Here is a 21706-nt window from a genome sequence, read left to right as displayed (position 1 = left end):
ACAATTATGTTGCAGCCATGGATCTATTGGCCTATAATGATCCACTTCCGAGGCATTTCCTCAAGGACACATTGAAAGACGAGTTAAACATGTATATGTGTATGCTCAAAATCATATGGAAAAAGTTTATATTAAGTTATTGTCAAAATAGAAAGAATTTATAATAGGTTGCACCCCTATAATTTGAAAATACAAAACAATAATACAAAGCAATAGAGAGTTCCACAGTTGAAAAACCTTCCAATTGAATATCTTGATCTCGATATGTATGGATATAAAAGAAAAAATGGATTATATGTCTTAAAAATAGTACATTTTGTATTTTCAAGATTTTTCAAATGTTTATAGATCTGCTCGATTTGTACTGATTTTAAAATTTTAAATTTTATAAATAAGATTCAGAAAAATATACAATGAGGTCATTTATCCTTGGTACAAGGGAGTCATAATTAATCTTGACTATTAGATGTGAAATTAAATGGTTGTATTTATTCCATTGACCAAGCTCAAACTTCAAAAGAAATTTTCTTGAATTTTGTGACACACCCAAGCTATCAAATTTCACATAGATGATTGTGAGTAATTGTGATTTTCTTGTATCAAATGTAAATGGTCTTATTGTATACGATCTCTTAAAATTCAATATTTTATTTTAGATCCATTGTATTAGATTTTCGACATCAAAACTATATTTTCAAGTAATATTTACTTGTACACAATACAATACGTGCCCACCGTATACAAACTAGTATTGAAGTTGATGAGAAACACATGCGTATTCTCAAAATCCAATATATACAGGCGATGAGTATAATCAGCTTCCTGTTCTTGTGTTTTTCTTGGGCTTGAGCATGCTTATTTTGGGCAATCGTTTTTGCCCGTTTTTTTCTTAGCGGTTGTTCGCGCATGTGAAGAGCGGGAGCGAGTGGCTGATAGAGTCAGGGCACGTGCGATGGACGTAACGTGGCAGGAGCGGGAGGACAGGTACGACAGCTGTGATGTTGACGGTTGCGGCTGCAGTGAGATGGAGCGGTGTCGGCGGCGGTCGGATCTCCGCCTGCCTCCCCCGCCCCTTTCTGTCGGCTTCCGGTCGGAATCTACAAATAAACCATCCTCCGTTGACCTGTTTGACCCGTAAATCTTGTAGGGTGACCGGTAAATGTGGGTCAGAATAGGTAGTCCTAGAATAGGTCATTTAGGCGTCCACGTGGCCCCTCAATTTATATTGCCGGCCGGATTGAACGGTTCTGATTTTTTTTGGGGCGGGCCACGTGGGATCATTATCTGCGACAGCCAGTCCATGGGATCAAACCGTAGTTCAAACTAGCAACTGCTTCGATCCCCATTAATCTCTAATTCTCGATCTCAATCAGGGATTAGTGGGGATTAATAGACGAGAAGAATGTCAGATTTATTATGGAAAATTTTATATAAGGTACCAACCTTACATTGCACAAGAAAGGTACACCTAAAATATCCATAGGAGAAGGTCGTCCTAACGTTGAAAAACTTTTCAATTGATGATTTTGACTTTGAAATTTGTAGCTATAAAAAATTAAAAAAAAAGACTTCGAGTCTTAAAACACTTCATCTTTTTACTTATTATTTGGATTATCTAAATTTAAGATTTTTATGTATATATAGATCTACTTGACCGTCACCGTTTGCAAACTTCAAATTTCATGGTAGGGGATGGCAATTGATTTTCATTCTAACATAGGGCTTTATGGCTTTAAAACTGCATCTTTTGGAATATTTTGAGGTACACCTTATTTCAATAATATAAGTTTTTGAAATGTTATACAAACCTCACCCAAATTTTGGGGACCCCACCCCTCTATAACCGTCCGATGCGTCTGGATCTCATTATAGGAGCCCTATTTTATTAATCCAAAATAATATGGTCCAATTACAAATCATAATATTGAATTATTGATAGATTTGGGTGTAATCTTAACTAACACCATCCATAATTGTGCCTTTTGGCTATTAAATTTCTTGGTTAGGAGAGAGCTTTGTGGGGAAGAAACAGGACCCAAAAGATCAGGCATCCTTGGATATGTTATAGGGACATGTACCCAGCAGACACCATGACACCAAAATTAATTTAAACATAATCACACCTTTCTGTCTCCCTATGCTCTCCTCCTATTAAATGCCCATACAGTTGTTCTTATTATTGAAATCCAAACAATCAATAAGAATGAGAGGGAATATCTAATGGCTCTTATTTTTCAAATAAAAAGAGGAAAATTAAGCATGTGCTTCCTGTTTTCACAGTGGTCCCATCCGGCAGAGGGGTGTTATTTTAATGACGGCTGTGATTTCGTTTCGTCATAAATAGACGGTTCATAATATTTTTCAAAACATGGAAACGGCACATGTACTTGCTTTGTAATGCGGGGTATGGTTCAGATGTAAGCTTTGCTATGTGTGCATGCATGTTATATATGTTTGGTGCCTAATATTTTTTAATGTTTGTTTGGGGTACGTTTTATGTATGGAAACGCAGCATAGATGTGAATGCCATGTGCTTGTGTGTTTTAGTACCTGGGAGTGCATTCCAGTGGATTCATATTATGTATGTGGTGACGTACGCATGGAAACGCATATGCGGGGCTAATCGGTTGAATCAGTGTTTAAAAATTCAGTCAGACGTAACAATCAACTTGTTTTTGAGTTGAACTAGTAGAAATAATGAGTCGGCTTAGCCAATTTTTTTTACAAACTAACTGGAAATGGAAACAATGCTCAAAAAGTTTAAAGAACCTTAAATCAGCCTGAAAATGATTTTTTCGGTATACTGGAACTTTTTAATGTAATTTTATCATAAATATATCCGAGTCTCTATATAGGGAGGGACTTGGACCGGTCGCCGACCGTTTCCGAGTTGAACTAGAAAAATCGGTGGTTCCAGTACAAATTTTTAAATCTTTAGGTTGAAAATTGTCATGTCCACCTGATATTGTAAAAACATCCATTGGTTTACGTCATGGGGTTTGGGATCATTGTTGAATTGAACAAGTACTTATATTTGTATGAATATATAAAACTGTGGATACACTAATATAAATTTGCCTCAATGCATTTAGACGCATCATCACAATCAATTATGAAGACATCTACATCAATATTCACTCATATAAATGTTTATGGCTTTATTCAAAGAGGCAGGAATATACATGGGCGCATGAATGCATTGTCATATACATGGGTGCATGAATAAATATGTTTATGCAAAGTGGCATAATTATAGATGGGAAAATTTAGATATGACACTAATAGGCGATAAGGTCAGAGAGAGTACACTTAGGTGGGTTGGCTATTTGTGGCGCAGACCCAATACAACACATGTTACTAGGTATGAGTTAATTCAAGTGGAAGGCTATAAAAGGACAAGAGATAGGTCCAAAAGGACATGGTTAGAAATAGTAAGAAAATATATAGGGAGTAATGACCTCACTGAGGATATGACTTTTAACAAAACAGAATGATAGACCAGGATTCATGTTACAAACCTTTTAATTGAAAAAAGTCCATTGATGATGATGAATGCATTGTCATCGTTTTATAAGTGCTAGTTGGTGTTGAAATTATGACCATTCCTGATAAATTTTCTGGACAATATGCATTCTAAACCATTTAATCGACACCTAATATGATTTAGGATTTAGGATCACAATTAAACCTTAACCCTTCGCGTATGTCATCAGAACGTCTAGGAAACTGGAAATTCTTATTATTTTTTTCTGTTTGATATGTTAATCATGAGAATAAATAGTGGGACGTTATATTGAGACATCCACCCCCTAACCACCGATGCCCAACCCCATTCCCATATGCAACTAGATCCTAACGAGGAAACCATTGTCTACTTTCCCATGCAAGGAATCTACCCTGTGGCTCACCTGTCTCATAAGGTCATATTTAATTTCAACAAGGCAAGTTCAAATACTGCAGGGATACCACTATACTTGAAAGAAAATCTAGTTTAACTCCGACAAAGGGAAATATGTCTTCTTTGGGCCATAATAATGGATGTTCTTCTCAATTAGAAGAAGAAGAAGTCGATATTGGCAAATGAAGTATGTGAGGAGAAAACTAAGGCTGAGAATTTACCCTGTTTGGATCTTAAACTTGAATTTTAGATCCTATTCGGATCTGAATATGGATTCAATATTTGGATCCAACGGATCGGCTCCGTATCCAAAATTTGGATCCAAATAGTAATTCGGATCTGATCTAGTATAGGTGGATCCGATCAAGATCCGATCAAATTATTCAATTATTATATATTATTTTATATATAATATAATAATATATAAAATAATTTTTTAAATCCAATCGGATCCGGATCCAAACCCCTTGTATATTTTTTGGATCTGGATCCAAATCTGAATATTCTGGATCTGATATGATTCATATCTAGATCTCATGTATACGTTTGGATCCGAACCCAATCCCACCCATTCTAAACCCTAGAGAAGACTAGTCATAGTAGTGACGTGGGGCATGTGCTAACCATTAGTTATTGAATGTAATTTCTTCAAAGGAGTTGATTAATGGAGTGCCCTTGATGGGCAAGGCTAGACCTGGTTTATGAGTAGTGCCAATATGGAAGGGACATACCCTTACATTTGACCGTTCATCTGGCCGAGGAACTAAACCATTGTAGTTGATGTGACCTGACCTACTAGGGCCTTGTCAAACTCCAAGTTCTAGTGCATTTTATCATGGGAAATTTACATACGGACCGGAAATAAGGTTCGTTATAATAGAATGCCTCACAATTGGGCCATTATTACAAAGAAAAACGGAATCTCATTTTTTTTCTTTTGCGGTTCAATGTTTCAAACATCGGACTACTTTATTTTAACCGCTCTCTTGACACAAAGAATGCCATCAAGTGATGAAGCTGACTCATAGTTAGAGCCCGTTGAGTTGCCAGAATCTTGACCTAAATCCTCAACTGAAAAGTGGGTTTGGTCAGGACTTTCACTGGAAAAGTAGTTCTTGCCTGAACCAAGGGTGGGGCAGCCAGGAAATATGGGTTTCTGGTGAGGCAGGCAGCCTCCACGAAAAGAGAGAGCAAGAAGGATTTGGAGTTCTTTGATCTTCTTTTTTTGTAAAGAGAGAAAGAAGGCTTGTTTCTGATATTTCTGTTGGTTTTGGAGAAAAACAAGGCGTTGGGTGAGGCAATAGGAGCATATCCATTGTAGAGGGACAAAGGGGCTCATCAAGTAGCTGGGGGTGCTACATTCTTGGGCCACGGTCATGTGCTCTCTCTCTCTCTATATTTCTGTCTATCTCTTAGACAGAAAGCTAGCAGATTCCAAGCTTTCTCTCCTTTTTTTCTCTCTGTGAAGATGCCCAAGATAGTAGTCTCTTGGTAGATTTTAAGTAAGTCAGGCCAAGGCTATACCGGTAAAAAAAGAAGGAAAAACTTAACAGGAATGTGGGGTAGTTTTGCAGTTTGATGTTTTTAACATCGGACTGGAAGGCGAACTTGTCAAAACAAAAAATGAGATTCTGTCTTTCTTTGTAATAACGGCCCAATTTTGAGGCATTCCGCTATAATATACTTTATTTCCGGTTATATGTTGGTGGTGGGTGATTCTCCAAGTACAAGTCGGTCTACTTCATGAAGGGGAACTTGGATGTTTTTTTTTTTTCTAGTTTATCGAGTTTAAGAACTCAGTTGAGGAGCTTTACATGTAAATTACGGATAGAGGACTAACAAGTCCAGAGAGTAACATTAAAGATGTTAGGTTTAACTAAAAAAAAAGGGTATTTGGTGGGAAAAGCCATGTTCTTAGACTCCACAACGTAATGCAATTACTTAAAAGTTATAATAATAACAATAATAATAATAATGTGAACAGTAAAAGAAAATTAAAGCACATTCTAGTTTTTTTTTTTTTTGACAAAAAAAAAAAATACTTCTATGGCCGATGCAGGTCTCGAACCTGCGACGTTCGCGTTAAGCACATTCTAGTTATGAGTTTATTATGATTTCATGATAAGAATCTTCCACATGAAACATACGCAGAGGCAACATAGAGTGTTGAACATGTGTTAAAGGAGTACGTCCAAATTCGGGTGAGGAAAAGTGCCATTTTGAACTAAGTTAAACCCTGTACAAGTTATTTTTATGGATTTTGTTCAACTTACTATTTAGTCCCTTACCATAAAAGATCAACATAGAGCTAACTCAATGAAGTATATTTTCATTCGCTATGACACATATTGAAGACTATGGAAATGCATGGAGCCATAGGCAAATATGATTATTATGCCCTGGGATGTAATATTTGATGAAATTTGATCTAATAACACAAAATGGTTAATGCTCTCCTGATCATAATGAGACAAAGAGCGGGGTAGTCATTGTGTAGAGGTCAACATTGGCCTGCCAACACTTCACATACACCCTTTTTTTTTTTTTTCTCGACATGCGGTGCCGAATATGTTGACGAATGGTCATGAAATAGAAGAAAATGAGGTGCACCGCCGGTGCACCCAGCTATGAAAGGGAGGAGAGATCACGTAGGGTGTGGGGAAGTGAAGAGGATGAGTGCTTGAGTGTGAGCGGGGAAGTGAGAAGTATAGAGAGAGAAGGGGGTAGACAGTAGAGAGAGGGGTGAGGAGTAGAGAGAGAGTGTTGAGATGTGATGTGGGGTGGTAGAGAGAGAGAGAGGGAGAAAAGGTGTATTGAGATGTGAGATGGTAGAGAGAGAAAACGATTGAAGTGAGAGTGAGATGGAGCTTAAAGGAAAAGAGGATGAATAGAGAGAGATGGATGCTAGAGAGTTAATTGTGTGCGTAGGACTTGGTATAAAACCCTAAACACACTGAGTGGAGGAGTGTGGGGCCTTCCGTTGGGCGGTGACCCAAGGTGTGGCCCTCACAAGATGTAGTGACATCATTGACATGAGGTACAAGAAGATATCTCTAAAGAGAGAATGAGGCCGTTAGGGCTGTGAGATAAAGAAAGGCCCAATAGAAGTCATGAGAGGGAGAGAGTCCCGGGAAGTACATACTTGAGCGAGAAGGATGTTGTGTGGTGCTTTGTATGTATGCAACTTGTGTGTAAAGATGCACTCGTGTGTGTCCAAGTGTGGGTGAAGAGTATGGTGAGTAGTGTGTGGCATATACATGAGTTGTACATGGTAAAGATAGATGTTTATGTGTATGAGTGATGACATATTTTGTATAAAAAAAAATCTGAAGTAAAAAAAAGGGTTTCTCTCTCTCTTCCAATTTGTTTCGGGCCTATTCTCAACCATTGGTACCAGAACTTCCAAAAATGAGGTTGCTGCCAAAATTTCAAAAAAATTGGGAGATACCTGAGAGACTACGAAGTTTATAAAAATTATTGTAGTATGTTTGCTTGTTTCTTTATTAGTCAAATGGAAGACGAAGAGCCTTCTTGCTTTGATGAAACAATGAGAGTAGGTGTGGCAATGGACCTGACTCGGGTCTGGGTATGGGTCCAAAAATTGGACCCGGCAGGTCGTATCTGCGTGCATGTGGATCCGACCCGGACCCGACTTGAATAGTTTTATTATTGAAATAATATTTAATATATAATATTTAATTAATACTTAAATAAATATAACTACATATTTTTAGTTATAAAATTATATATATATATATATATATATATATATATATATATATATATATATATATATATATATATATATATATATATATATATATATATGTGTGTGTGTGTGTGGATGAAGTTTCTATAAGGCCTAGGCTTTATAAAAATAAAATAAATCCACGCTTAAAATTATCTTCTGAAAAGCACTCTCGATAGAAGAAATATCTATGGTGGCTCTAACATCAATTTCTAAGACTGACAATGAAATTTGAAATTCAAAAAATAGTACAGATCTTGCAGATCCATGAACACTTAATTTTAGGGCGAAATGGACAGTCTAGATAATTTGTTACAATACACAATATTTTTAGTATTTAAAATCCTAATTTTTTTCACAACCATAATATTCAAGCCAAGATGATCGATGTAAAGGTCTTCCGATACTTGAATTGCAAATTCCGATGACTTATGACTAGAGGATTTACTTATTTTGATAGGCCTGCAACCCTATCAAAGCATTTTCACACACACACACACACACACACACACACATATATATATATATATATATGGGATTGTTTCATGTGGGCTAGACCGGATGACTAAATATGCAGTCCAAAAAGTATAAAGCACCCATCTTAAAGATGGATGGAAGTAGGTGTTTCATCTAAGAACAATGAAAACTAACTATTCAAATGTTTTCTTATTAGAATTATTATTTCTAATTTTTAAAATTTACTTATTTTTTCATATTCATGATCTCCAAGTTAGAGAGTACATGTTCTTAAAAATGAAGTCCAAAAATCCATCTCAAAAATAGATTTATTAATAGGCCCGCATTTCTACATATGCGGGCTTGGCCACATATAAACTAGGTCTCTCTCTCTCTCTCTATATATATATATATATATATATCTTTTTTTTTTTTTTTTTTTTTTTTTTTTGAGTTGGGTTCAATCATGTCCAGGTACCCCTATGTCCCATAATCGTTTTTTTTTGGGTCCAGCCGGACCTGAACCTATTGCCACCCTAAAGGAGAGCTGTAGAATTGAACCCCCTGTTAAGAGTTGGTTCCCAGGCTGGGTAACATGATACTGGACATGGAGGTGAGTCTCCAAGTTGAAGAATAAGCCCAAAGGTATAATTTAACGATACAAAGATCGATTTGTTTCCCATGGTTTCAGGCAATAATAGTACGGGTTGGATTATGATGAGGCATTTAATATGGTTGCAATGATGACAAGGTCTGAACCATATTCACCTTGGCCACTACTAAAGGTTGGAAATTATAGAAACTCAATTTAAAGAATGTGCTCTTCTACTGTGAAGTAGATTAGCAGGTGTATAGGGACCATCCAAGGGAGTTCGTGTCTAGGGATTTTCCTCATCATGTGCATCAACTAAAGAATGAATTTTTGAGTATCTAATTTGCTGGAATTACATGATTCTAATTCCAACTTTGGCATGTGTATGAAACAAAGATGCATTTGATTGTATTGAGATATGCGGATTTTTTTTTTTTTTGGATAATTCAATGGGATAACATGCCCTACCCGTTTTTTAATTAGTTAGCGTTTTTTGAAATTGTCAATAGGAATGGAAGTCACAACGTGCAACTGAGGCATGGGGTGTGTTACCACCCCGGCGAGTCCTTTTCCCCATTGCGACATGTGGATGATGCATTTGTTATCGATAATGTGGATTAATTATTATATTATAAATTTGGTTGAGATGATAAACTTGGGGGTGGTTAGTTATATTCTTAGGCTTTCAATTGAGAAGGCAAAAGGTATATTTTTTTCAAAATAAGTATTGCAAAATTTTGTTAGATTATCCTGGAGTGGGGAGAGCAAGCCAGTGGCTACAACCATGAACCTCATCATAGTTAAGAAAGGATGCAGGAAGTTCTAGAAGCTTGAGAAAAAATTTAAGCAACTTATGGGTAGGTTGATATACTTAAACTATTGCTCATTCTTTAGGGTTTCCTCTCATTTTAAACAGAGTTCTCAAGTTCCTTATTTTGCTACAATGGAATGTATTCTTAAAGGCGCTTTCGAGTATAGTTTAATTTACAAGAAAACGGAGATTTTCAATTATTGGATGCAATTCGGCAAGCAGAATTAATGGCAGAAGTTCTACTTTGTAGTTTTGTTATACTATTTCAATACGGGTTCGGCTATAGTTTTGTACTGCTCTCTAGCACTGAGATAAAGTGAGTGGTTGCAAGCATGGCTGCACAAGAGTTTGTATGGCTGAGGCGCTTAGCGGCAACATTTATCAAAAGGTTGACTTTGTGGTGTCGATCCACTATGACAATGAAAGCGCAACTAAATTCACATCCAAACATGTTTTTCAGCCATGGATGAAGCATGTCAAATACCGACACCTTATTTGTGAGATAGTTTTATAAGAAGATATCAAGTTAAAAGTGTTGGGTTTATGCGGCCTTTAAAGGCCCTATGAGTGTGTATTGAAATACTTTCATTATATTGAAACATAAACTCAATGGGAGTGTGGTTCCTCAATAACCATGCTAAGCAAATGATGTTTGCTTATACCGGACTGTGCTTAACAATCTAGGCCAGACGGTTGGAAAACTAAAGTACTTGGCCATAAAGAATTAATCGATGAGGGTTTTGGGTTAGCCCTTAATGAGGTCGGAGCTTATGCCTAGATGAGAGAGCCAAAGAGACCCTTATGTGTGATGGTAGGCCTACTGAGACGGGATCCAAAACCTCATTCATGTTCCATCATATGGCATGCATATTGAAAGATCGTTCGCAAAAGCCAAATATCTACCTTTGGGTGAAGCGTATGCGTGTACAAGAGATACCCTTATGCGCCATAGAGCGGTGGTCGCATCAGGTTGTACTGACCTTGAATCGTCTCTAGGGGAGGACTTATAATCCACAAACTGGGATTGCGATCCCTTGGTTTATCGGCCAGAGTTTGGTGACCCGCTAATGACCCCCTGCTTGGACTGTGGATCATGGGAAACACTGGGTCAGTTTGATAAAGTAAGTGTGGTCTGTAGTCCACAGTTGAAGGTGGAGTACCCCCGTGATTGTTGATAGAATTCCTGAACTATATGGATCCACTTCCCACATATTAATTTAATTGTGTTCATTTTATTATTAAGTTATTTTAGATTTATTATTTGAATTTTTATAAGTCATTTGATATTTTATTTCTTATTTTTGGACTTATAAAAATAAAGTTATTGCTTTACGAAGTTATAATGTTTTAAAATTCATTTTCTTTAATTTTAAAAATATTTATTAAAAAAAGTATATGAGGCCCATAGTGCACATGGGCCCACCATGTGGGTATTAAGTGGGGCCCCACATACCATACATGGATGGCACGCCCCACCCTTGGATACCTTCTCTTGTTGCTTTGTCTTCAAGTTTATTAAATATGATAACTATATCTTGTAGCATATGGTCAAATATTGATTAGGAATATTGACCAGATCTTATCTTGATTATTGAAGGAATATCTTTACTTGATATTATTGAAATATTCTTATAGAAAATATTAGATGGAATATGCAATTTATGGTCTGCATTATATCTTTAATGAATTTAATTTATTTAAACATATAGATGGGAAAATGGTTAAAGGAAAGGGGGATAATGGTTCATACACCTTCCTTAATGTTGATGGCCCATCTATAAAATGGATGGCTCAAATCTCTCACCCCACAAGTCACATTGATCAACGGTCCATATTCAATCTCAAAAAAGAGACAAACTATGTGATACCCTAAAAAAACCCTAGACCTAAATTATGTCCAGGGTTTCTCTCTCTAACCTTCTCTCTCCTCTCTTGACCTAAGAAGAAACTAGGGTAAGAAATCATATGGATGCCTAGAGTTATTTTTTTGGGGGTTAGGGTTTTATAGAGATTTAATGGCCGTTACCTAATTTGGCCGAAATTAGCTTTCTCGGTTCGAGATTGAAGCTAGACCGCTGATCCCACGCCATTGGATGTGGTGACTCGATGTGGGGCGTAAAATGCCCGGTTGAGGTAATCTCCGGCATCTTTTCTTTTATTTATTAGATATTTTATTTGTATTCTCAAGCACATTATTAGGTTGTAGAATGGCATCAAGTAGTTGAGATTTATTTTATTGATGTGTTATTTATTTTTGGAATTTCTATTGTTTGTAATAAGACCATCTGTGAGTGATCTTGTTGCCAAAATTATAAAAAATGATTATTATTAAAATAATAAAATAAAATAATTATATTTCCCCAATAGATCTTTCTTTCAAAAAGAGTATTTGAATTAGGGAGTGTTGAACACCTTCACAAAAGCCATGCCGAAGCTAAATTTGAACTACTGAGACTTCAGAGTCGCCCTTGGGCTGATGGACTACAAGCATCGATTAAGGAGTCGTTTTGAAATAAAAACATCATGTGAGGACTAATTTATTATTGGTTTCCTACACTTGTGATTTCAGTTATGAATCTTCAAGTAAATTTATGGGGGCTTGGATTGGTAAATTACTCACTGGAGAATGTGAACAAGTTATATGAGAAGAAGCTAATGATTAGGGAAAACTTGAGATAGATAGGAAGGCGTGGCTGCTATGTTGAGTTGTTCAAGTCTGGGTCTGACCAACATGGACCTAACTGGGTCTAGGTTGACCCTTTAGACCGTCGAGTTAGGTTCTGGTCGGCTAAACTCAACCCATTTGAATTTCTCTACGTGTGGCCTTTTCATTAGTCCATTTGAAGCGAGTATTTTCGTGTATTTAGCATACCTTATTACCTCTCTCATATATAGTTGTTGCTAAAATGAAGAATAAGGCACTAAATTTGAAGTTCTACCTTGACCTTTATCTTACTGTAGTTTCCTCTCTAGATATTTTAGACTTCAATCCCCTTTAGATGAGTAAGACTCTCATTTTGCTGAAGATTTGGCTTATTTAAATGAAAAAGCAAGAGTTTCAAGGAGTTGTTGCATTTATCAATGCTTTCTTATTACAGTTGTGTGACCTATAGGGGTCATTTGATAATTAGAAATTTTGGTGCTAAATGTCAATTTTTTTTTCTAAATACCGTATTAATTATTAGAAATGTCTACAATAAGACCATTTATTTTTTACACAAGAATGTTGCAATCATCATTGACTATTAGATTTAAAAAATTGAAGATGTGTCATTATTTAGGCACAAAATCTAAAATAAAATTTTTGAATATTATGACACAATTCCAATTATTGGATTAATATCCAATGGTTGTAAATGTGATCTCCGTCTTATAGTAAACAATGCTTAATTACTAGTGTGCCAACTAGGAATACTTAAGTGAGGAGGGAGGTGCTGTGGGGAGGGTGGGGTGTGGTAGACCGCGTTTCTCAAAAATGAGAGACTCTCACTTGTTATTGCCATATTGAGAAAGAGAGAGATTTTCAGTAGGTCCCTCTTACAGCAAGCAATGAATTTTTTTCCGCAAAATTTCGGGGTTCATGTCTCCAATTTTTTATTATCAAATGAGCCCAAATTTCTGTAGGTTGCTCCTTGATATATGGGTTTTCATCCATGTACAGATTGATGGGTTCTTCGACTTGGATCGAGGTCTAAGCAAATCAAAAAGTTGGAAGTTCGCAACAAGGGATGTATATCAGTCCCCATGAGTTCTGCTCACTTTCACAACAATATCTCGCAATCCGTATAGCATTTCGAGCCAAATTTTTGCAAGGAGCTTCCTAATACAGAAAAGAACGTATCCATATATAACAGTGCATTGATTAAATTCAACTAAAGGACGAATATTAATGAGAAGTTACTTTAACTTATGGGGTTTTGTTAAGCTACACCACTCGATGGTGTGTACCTTTAAAGTCCTCGATAATTTTAGACACTTAGATATCGTTGAATCATAATACAAAAGTATGGGCATTTTTGGTCATTTAGAAAGGTAGAATTGATATTTATATAAGAAAATAATGGCATTCTACCTGTAGTTAAAAACAATTAATGCATCTTGAGGGTGATGTCACATAGTATGTGGATGATGTCATTGTCTACTATTGTTAAAAAATGCTTTTGTTTTTGCTATACATTTCTATTTTACCATTGACTAATTAGAAAAGGGTCGTTTGGGTAGAGATAGGTAATTTTAGGAAATATTCGTGCATTTTTTCTACCCTATCTCTGATTAAAAAAAATCTTCTCAGGTAAGCGTTCTCTCTATAATAACTAGTATAAGTGATCCGATTAAAAAAATCTTCTCTTAATAACTAGTATAAGTGATCCGATTAAAAACTCTTCTCTGGTAAGCGCTCTCTCTCCATAATAACTAGTATAAGTGATCCATCTCTTTTTAAGTTCGTCCCTTCATCTGAAAGCATCAACTGTAGTATAAAAACAAAATTAATAAAAATAAAAATCGGTAATCAATGATAAATTACATAACACAATCATGATAAAAAATTTCACACAACACAATCATAATAAAAAATTTCAGACAACATGATCCTCATAAGAGATTACTAAAATCTCAATTGAAATAACATACCTCATTAGTAGCCATCCAATACCTCAAAATTTTATACTTCAATTACCAAACTTTCTAGTTTACTAGTCAAACTTCTTCCTATTTTTTAACTCGTAGCATAGAGATTTTGAATTTAGTGTCATAAATTTATTGTTTATTTGAAATTACATAGAGAGACATTTGAAAGACTTTTATAAAAAATAAATAAAAATAAGGCTTATCATAATAAAATCATGTTATTCCAATCATATTGCTCCAATGACTTATCATGTTGAAATCAATGTTATGTTAGAAGACATGTGATTCCATGTAAGTGCCAAACACACGTAAAATAAGTAGGAAATGGTATCATGATGACTGTAAAATGGTACAAGTTATTATTAAAAAATCTTTTTGGAATGATGATGATGATGTTATTATTAGAAATCTTTATGGAATAGTGTGATGATGATTTTAATTCCATATTTTAATAGAATTTTGTAACAAAAAAGAAATAAATGATAATTCTACATTTTAGTGAAATTCTGTGACAAAAAAAGAAAGAAATAATATTTTATAGGTACATGCTGGTAAAATATTGGTAATGCATTTTTTATATTTTTTCTAGACATAACCAAACAATAACTATGTATTTCCCAAGTTGCATTTAAATACTACCCAAACAGTAACAATCCATTTACAGGTAATGTATTAGGTCAGTAATATATTTCACAGACAATATGTTTTCAGGTATCCAAACGGGCTCAAAACGTTTTGTTAGGTTACACCACGTTTGGCGGAAAGCCTTATCCTGCACAACACTTATGGACAAAACAACCTATCAGGCTAAATAAAAGTTGTTAACTAATATGGGATGCTTTCATCTTTATTTTTAATGCCAGAAATTTTCGCCGGATCTCTCCGCTGCCACCTCCCTCTCTCTTTCCTCTCCTAGTCATAGAACCTCTATCTCTCACACTCTCAAGAACCCTCTCTTTAAAGATTGCCTCTACCAAAACCATGACTTTATCAACCCTCTCTCTCTCGATCGTGGGCTTTCACTTAATACGATTTTCTGTCCACAGACAGGACCAATCTCTCTCTCTCTCTCTCTCTTTCTCAAGAATGGTTGAATGTCATTTCCTGTCTAAGATCGTTGAATGCCATTTGCTATCCACAGAGTGGACCATTTCCTCACTCTCAAGAATCCCTTCCCATTCCAACTGCCATCCTCTCCATTGCATCTCACAAAGCTCAAAAAATCAGGCAAACAAGTGAACTCCAATCTCTCCATAAGACTTTTTACACATTCAGAAAAGGTGGGAAAAATAGCCCCCAATGAAACCTTGAGCAAAAACAAATCACAATTCAAAATAATTGTACAAATAATCCACCAATTTTACTCAATTGAATCCAAACATTGATAAAACAATGGTGTATAGGGAAAAATCATTCTCTTTAGAGAGAAACAAATAGATTATCTAGAGAGAGATATAGAGATATGGCTTTCAGCCCTCTAGTCTAGTATTGCAGGCCCATTACAAATGGGGTGTGGGCAAAGGTCGTGGACAATGCTTGCGGGGCATACACACTCCATATGGGATGGACACTCCAATTCTCTACATCTCTCATCTCAAAGATGCAGAGCGAATGGCAAATTGGGAACCACGACTCTCTTGGAGAGAGATTTGGGGGAAAGTTTTCAACTTAAAATCTTAATGAATATAAATGACTAAAATGCCCTCACAAATATATAAATTATTTGATGTTTTGTATAATTTTGGTCAACTTTTTTTGTGCAGGATAAGGCTTTACACTAAACGTGGTGTAGCTTAACAAAACCCTTATATAAAATACGACAAAAAGTTACTACACTATTGAATAAGGGTATCTAAGTATCCAAAAATGTTGAGGACCCTAAGGTGTTACACTACCGAATAGTATAGCCCAACAAAACTCAAACTTATAAGACCAATTATCAAAAATATTTTAAAATAAAAGAGTCATTATCTCTCCAATCCGGCATCATCTTGAGCTAAAATTTTCATTAAACATCAATCTTGGTTTCTTCAATAAGAATCTACTGGATCATCAAATAGCAGCCATATTTGAGCACAATGACGAGGTGTAGAAATGGGCTTGCAATTTTTATTGAAAATGGAAAATCGAAACTCAAAATTAGGGACACTTGACGAATCGACATATTTTATTCAAAATCATTGCAAAATGATCATGATTGATTGCTCTACAATTTTGTGGAAGAAATTTGAGCTAAAATGATAAAAAAAACAATCCGATTTGATGGGTTTCAGTGAATGAAGAAAGAAGCTCCCTCAACAGTACGTCATTGAAAATTCTAAGGTTTGGGCATCATTTTTTTCCATTTTCATCCCTAGCCCCGTTTTAATTTTAATTGTCCACCTTTCTTTCATATTTTTTCATTTTCCACCCCCCCAATTTTAATATTCCACCCATATTTTTTCATGTCTATAAAAGTTGTATTAATCCTCTATATTAAGGGTTAAGATTAAGAGCCAACTTAAGAGAGAGTAAATATACCCAATTTCTCAAATTACCCCTAAACCTCTATCATACAACCCAAATTATCCTCACATCTTTTTAAAAACTTCAAAATACCCTTCAAGTGCCAACAGAACCCAAAACTTGTTAAGAACCTCTTATTCTTAGTCTTCATCCTTATGAAGCCCAAAATCCAAAAAAAAAAAATTCCCCTAAAAAGCTTAAAACTTCCAAACACCACAAACTTCATAACTTTTTACTTCTATTCCCTAGCCACAGAGTGTGTGAGGGTTAGGCAAGTCCTGAGTATATCATGGTTGCTTTGGGAAGTGACATTCTTCAGCCGGCTTGAGGGTTGCCCTCGTCAGGTTCGATACCGTCGCTCATCCTAAAGAGTAGGGGCATCTCAAGTATTCTATAAATCGGAGTTTTAAGAGGGTCGGTTCTACCGGAATCAGAAGCGAACATCCCCACTTTGCATTTGCTTTATTTTCAGCAATAAAAGATTTTCTATTTAATTGTGTGCATCTGGTTACCGGCTTTTTTATCCAAGCAATTGAGTCATGCAACACGCAAACACGGGCACTCTTTAAGTGACACATATCCCCAACCACCGGATTTCACATCTAATTATTAATTGAGACCTCTTTGTACCAAAAATAAATAATTTATTATACATTTTTCCATTAGACAATGACACCATTGCCCATAACACCGTACTATGCATAGATTTGGCTCAACAATTAACACTCTTATGACCTTTTTTTCGGTCTTTGCACTTGGGTTATATGTTTATGAGAGCAACGAATCTTTCATCTTTGTAAATTAGGATTTTTATATGGACAATGTTTATATAAGGATGTAATTTTATTTGTAGAAATACAAGTATATCATCATTTTATTTGAACCATATAGATGACATATTTTTAAAAAAAATATACCACATTTTTAATACTGTCTTGAAAGACATATCAAATTGATACTATCTTACTAAAATAGATAATGTAGAACATTGTCACTTTACTTTTACAAGTTAGATTGCATATTTATACAGACCGCACCTTTTATATATTGTATATAAAATGCGGATGCGAGCTTAGAGTAAATTTATGCACGACCAAAGGCTAAAAGCCTCAAGTAGGCATGAAATGACATGTCCTTATTGGAGTGTTTATACGACACTCTCATTGAGTAATATGTGAGAGCTTGTTAGCACATGTTGCAAGGGCCTCCTTTTGGTTGAAAACCTCTGCATCTGTAGATCAACTTAAGAATTATCATATGATTATTTTTTCAAGAAAGGTTATTTAAATTTGAGGCTATTGTTTTTTCATTCGTTTGATTTTTTCCAAAGTTTGGTGCTATGTTAAATAGGATAAGTCCTCAAATTTTTGGGTCTAAAAACGTACTATTCTGAAATTTACCCTATCGAGTAAATAAACAGTATGCTCCTTGGGAGTTTGAAATCTTGATCATTGCTCACATGAACTGAGGATATTATGGATATTTCTGAAACATGTAAGGACCACTTTTAAATCATCCGCTACGGAGCTTAAGTGTCCACAGGCCAGAGTAAACCCTAGAAACCCTGAAGCAAGAACCCTAGAAATCTTGGTTCTCCTCTCTGGCGTGGTGGTTTTTCTTTCATTGAGTTTCAATAAGGTGAGTAGCTCAAAAATTTATCACCAATGCACTTCAATATTTTCCTGCTGTTCTCTTGACGTGCTTTAATTTGAATTCAGACCGTTGGCTTACATTCATTTCAACATGCTTGTGCTCTGTATAAATGAGATTTTTTTTCTCTCTCTCTCTCTGCTTTCCGAGTAATTGAAGGATTGTTTGAAAAAATATTCCATATTAATGGAGTACCAATTCCAGAGGAGAATTTTTATATGCCTCGTATATATTGTGTTGGTATTTCAGTTCAGCTTTAGTATTGAAAATGGGGTATTGGTTATGGATTTTGAAAGATTTGGGCTTGTTCCTTTTGTATTCTTTTGGCAACAAACATTAAAACTTGCGAATTTGAAAAACTGTTGATGAGCTTTTTGATGGGTGCAACTGTTCCTAAGCCTCACCCTAATCTTTTTCCCCTGTAACTCTTTCCCAAATTTGTAATATTCAAGTTCCTGCTGGATGTAGTGTACGATGTTCGTTTGTTGGTTTTGCTTCGGTACGGAAATTGAAATCCTTTTAATTTCATTAGTTTTTTTCTGTCGAGAAATTCTCTAATGAGTATCTTTGTTTTTATCATGACTGATACTGATTTTTTTTTAGTATTCTTTTTTGGAAAAAGTTTATATAGAGCGACGCCCTAAACAATCAAATTAGAGCCCACCTTAAACATTTCCCACCGCAAAAATTTCACTGGAAGAGGTTGTTTTGATGCCCAAATATCTGTTTTGATGTCCAAATATCCTCAAATTGATCATCTCGCCATCAAGATTCGACATCAAGACATGAGAAAAAAATGGATTTCAAGTTTTGGAAATAGTCCATCTACCGCTTTTTGGACAGTCAATTTTCAAGATTTTCAAGTTTTCACAGATCTGCTCGATCTGTACTACTTTTTTGGCTTTAAATTTTATAATTAAAAATGAAAATATATTTTAAGGCTATCACAAAGATTTCTAGTACTGAAACCACATTTCTCGATACTATTTGGACACTATTTGAATGTGCACTTCACTTTGATTGTTTAGAGCCTCGGCCCTATACAAACCACACCCTTCTTTTTTTTCTAGTTTTTAGTTTTTTTTAGGAAAAAAGTTATATAAGGTCTCAACCCTGTACTGTAAGGGCAAGGTGCATTTAAAAACACTAGTGAAAGTTACTCCTATGCTGGAAAACTCTCAAATCGATCATCTCGATCTCGAGATTCATAGACATGAGAAAAAAAGGTGGGGGGGATTTCTAGTTCGAAAATAGTTCATCTTCTAACATATTATCTTGACCGTCCATTTCCAAGTGTTTATAGATCTGCCTGATCGTCATCATTTTTCTAGAACTTTAAATTTCAGAATTGGGGATAACAATGTATTTTCATGTCATTGCAAGGCTTTGTGGCACCAAAACTGCTTTTTTGTCATGGTTTTGAGGCACGTTTTGAAATGCAGGCTTAGTTTTGAGGCACATTTTACTTCAATAGTTTAAGGTTGACACCTTATACAAATCTCACCCTTTTTTATTATCGTTAGTCCATGCAATATCTACTATAGAATCTCTCTCTCTCTCTCTCTCTCTCTCTCTGCCTTAAATATAGCTTTGTGATTTTATAAATTGATTTCTTTTATGTATGATCTATTTTAACCCATCAATTAAAGTTGGAAGAATTAAGTCACAAATTATTTAGGGGAGTAAAAGTAGCTAATGGTTTTTTAGAAAAGATATTTTTATGAAAAAAGTTTATAAGATTGCAACCTTAAAATGTAGAATTACAAATGCACCTCAAAACTACATCGGAAAATGTTCTTTTTAATGTTGATAAAACGTCTAATTGATCATCTTGACATCGAGATGTATGAACTTATTGCCTATGATGACAAACAGAAGGCATGAACCTCTACAGGAATTGCGCACCGAGGTAGTTCTGCTACCCGGCTTGTAGAAGGTAAGGAAGAATGTGCCTTTATGCTAATCTGAGGCCTATTTCACATGTTTGTGTTAATGGTTTGGTTCTGTCTGGCTCAAACCTGAGCTTAAAGTTTTAATTTCTAGCTTAAATCAGTTGCTTTCATTTCGTCCCATTGTGCTGGTTTCGATACTTGAATTTGCATACACTTTGTTCACTTAGTTTTTCTTGAATTCGAAGATTTGTTCATTGCATTTTATCTGTTCCAGATGTAAAGATTTGTTGGTCTGTCTTTTGATGTGAAGAAGATTATGTATGCCTTTGAAACTGTTTCCTCTCTCTCTCTCACACACACACACACAAAAAGAGATGGATGGGCATACAAGCTCTCTTCCTGAAAGGAGTTTTTCATGGAGTTAGTCATAAAAATATCCATTTTATTTATATGGGTATTTACATCCCATTGGTTGTTTTCTTCTTCGTGGATTTCTACCAGTTCCCAAATGTCATTTTTTGTCACTGATTTTCTCATTATCTAATACTGCATCTACATATCTGAATCAGACGGATTGTCAATGTTTTATATATACAGGCGTGTTAATCATTTATCTAGGTCTTGTTCTTTAACTTTACTTGCACATGATGATGCTTGTGATGCAACACATTGAAAGCCTTCCATCTTGATAATAGTAATTACTCTTGTATTTTTCTCTTTTTCAACCTATTATAATTTTGTCTAGCTCCCTTAGAGCTAAAAACCTTTGCAAGGGCATGCAGTCTTATCCTGATGAATGCGTGGTGGCAATGATTGATGGAACATGTATGTTGGAGCCTTTGTCACAAGATTGAGTGCAGAAGCTTAGTACAGAGCTATGGCCTCAACAGCAAGCAAGTTCACCTGGATAAAGTCACTTTTGTCTGATCTCATCCTTATCATCTCTGATCAGCATGTTTTGCGATAACAAAAGCGTAACTCATATAGCTGCGAATCCTTTCATTAAAGAACCAAGCAGATAGAAGTGGGGTTATGAATTGTTATTAACACTGGGTAGGTGGCTAAGAAGTTAGTATTCACTAGGGCTCCTTTGGATGTACCGAGTGCCATATTCCAGTCTTGTATTGTATGAAAATCATGAAATTTGGCATTCAATATAAATACCTGGAACAATATCCACTTTTTTTGCTCATAGCCGTAAGAGTGGCTATTTTCTTTTATTAATATTGGTGAGCAGTAGAGGTGTTTTTTTAAATTCTTTTTATTTAATTGCTAAGCAGTTTTTTTATTCCTAAAGTTGAACCTGTGAGTAGTGATGTAGTGGCTATCAGTAGCCAGTAAAAGTTGTTATTACATGGTTATTTTCCGTTGTCCCTATGATTCTTGAAGTGCAACCTTGTATGGTGATGCACCAGCCTGTGAACAGTGGTGTGCCAAGTGAGCACCCCGACCTTTTGGGCTGCCACATAAAAGTTGAGTTTTGACCTGGGACTATGTTTTCATGTGCACTTTTCTCATGGCATAA

At 35.5% G+C, this 21706-nt stretch overlaps 1 long non-coding RNA gene across 2 annotated transcripts; it reads left to right on the top strand.

Moving 5' to 3' along the window:
• Positions 1–18165: 18165 nt before the first annotated feature.
• LOC110008191 (uncharacterized) lies at positions 18166–21477 on the top strand. 2 transcript variants are annotated; one of them, XR_002282803.2, is made up of 2 exons: positions 18166–18277; positions 20936–21477. It is a non-coding gene; the product is annotated as an uncharacterized LOC110008191 (long non-coding RNA). The 2 variants fall into 2 exon arrangements; XR_002282804.2 differs by having other exon boundaries at positions 18177–18277; positions 20927–21477.
• The last annotated feature ends 229 nt before the right edge of the window (positions 21478–21706 follow it).

Source organism: Amborella trichopoda, chromosome 2 (assembly GCF_054954075.1).
Source record: "Amborella trichopoda isolate Santa Cruz 75 chromosome 2, AtrichopodaSantaCruz75HAP2 v2.0, whole genome shotgun sequence".
Taxonomy (NCBI): domain Eukaryota; kingdom Viridiplantae; phylum Streptophyta; class Magnoliopsida; order Amborellales; family Amborellaceae; genus Amborella; species Amborella trichopoda.
This window is presented reverse-complemented; position numbering and strand designations above follow the sequence as displayed.